This window comes from Eubalaena glacialis, chromosome 7 (assembly GCF_028564815.1).
Source record: "Eubalaena glacialis isolate mEubGla1 chromosome 7, mEubGla1.1.hap2.+ XY, whole genome shotgun sequence".
Taxonomy (NCBI): domain Eukaryota; kingdom Metazoa; phylum Chordata; class Mammalia; order Artiodactyla; family Balaenidae; genus Eubalaena; species Eubalaena glacialis.
In genome coordinates, this window is record NC_083722.1 from 28,944,843 (window position 1) to 28,946,839 (window position 1,997).

Below are 1,997 nucleotides of genomic sequence, written 5' to 3' on the forward strand. Positions count from 1 at the left end.
GCCCTCCTCCAGCGCCAGGGTCTGAAAGGCAGATACGTGGAGGTCACAGCAGAACTGAAGAAGCCAGCCTGACCCATCTCATAACCACGCCCTCTGCTTTAAAATGAAAAGCACGTTCCCGGAGTCATGCTTGAGTCTCTAATTAATAACTGGTGAACACTTGAACGTTTTTCTTCCATGATCCAAATATGTCAATATTCAATTCTTCAGTGTGTAGATTAGCCAACCCTATGATATCTCATTTCTTTTTTTTTTTTTTTTTTTGGCCACGCTGGATCTTAGCTCCCCGACCGATCGAACCTGTGCCCCCTGCAGCGGAAGCATCTAGTCTTAACCACTGGACAGTCAAGGATGTCCTTTATCTCATTTTTTTTATCATGGCACCCCCTTCGTGCCACCTCACACCTCCCTTGGGTGAATAACAGGTTGAAAGCCAAACCCCACCCATTTTCCTGCTCCTCGCAATTTTTGTAAAGGTCTGAGCTAAGAGAAGATGTATGGAGATAAATACATTGATGAGAGATTTCATCAATATTTTAAAATATTACAAATGTATAAAATATTTTTAATTTGCCAGAATATGGTGTTTTTTTAAATTATCCAAATTGCCCAGAAGAGCATCTCTGTCAGTTATATGTCCAGTGAGCTTCAGAGTTTTTCTAAAAGAAAAAATAGTCATTAGTTATTAGAGCATTGAGTACAAAGGAACATATAATCTTCACTAAATGAAGTTAAGAACTAGGAGATTGTTAAGAATATCTTGAAATGTTGGGCCATTTGGAAATGAGCTCCGGGCTTCCCTGGTGGCGCAGTGGTTAAGAATCCGCCTGCGAATGCAGGGCACACGGGTTCGAGCCCTGGTCTGGGAGGATCCCACATGCCGCGGAGCAACTAAGCCCGTGCGCCACAACTACTGAGCCTGCGCATCTGGAGCCTGTGCTCCGCAACAAGAGAGGCCGCGATAGTGAGAGGCCCGCGCACCGCGATGAAGAGTGGCCCCCGCTCTCCGCAGCTGGAGAAAGCCCTCGCACAGAAACGAAGACTCAACACAGCCCAAAATAAGTAAATAAATAAGTAAATTTTAAAACAAACAAACAAAAAAGAAATGAGCTCCATCTTGGATGTAACTCACAAGGCTCATCCACAGGCCGATTTGGGTTTCAAGTTTCTTAAAGCAGAAAGCAACTCCATTATTTCCCACCACCCCTTTCAAATCCATTCTCTAAATCTATTGTTTGCTGTAGAAATACTGCGTAACAGTACAAATGCTTCTTTGAAGAGTCTAATATTTCAGGGAAGGTGCCAGAGGGTTGCAAGAGAAGCATCCCTTCTAAAAGTGGAGCATAAAATAAATGACTGCTCGAGATCCCCCCTGGATCTATGATTCTACGCAAACATATAAAATAAACCCTTTGGAGGAAATTATATGTGATTAGACATGCTATTCATGTTAGCATAATCCTTCAAGCAATAAAATGTACTCTAGTGCCCTCACATTTGCTAGTTAATGATCTTTTTGACCATTAATAATGCTTCTTAAAACTTCTCGTAACAACTTATCATAGAAAAATCTACAAACATCCCCACTCCTCATCACCCATAAAAGTTTTAAGTATTTTTTGAGTTACGAGGATTCACCCGAAAAAAATTTTTCTATGATTTCACCATAAAAATGAAGAGGTAACTTGAGGTATAGCCAGACCCAAGGCCTCCTGTCTAAATTGAATGGACTTTCAAATGGCTATTTAGCAGATATGGAAAAGAGAATGGTAAAGCATCACCTCCTAAGATGAAATAAACACCATCAGTTAATATCAAGGATGACAGTCTAATTCTGTTCAACTTTATCCAGTCTTAGAATTATCTTCAAAAAATGGTAGGCAACAAATTTTCCCTCTGACCTGCTAAATTGTCACTGGTTTAGGGCAGGAGTTAGCAAAAAGCATGGGCATTGTAAATAGATAATTTCTTATACAAAGGGTCTGAAAGTGTTCTGC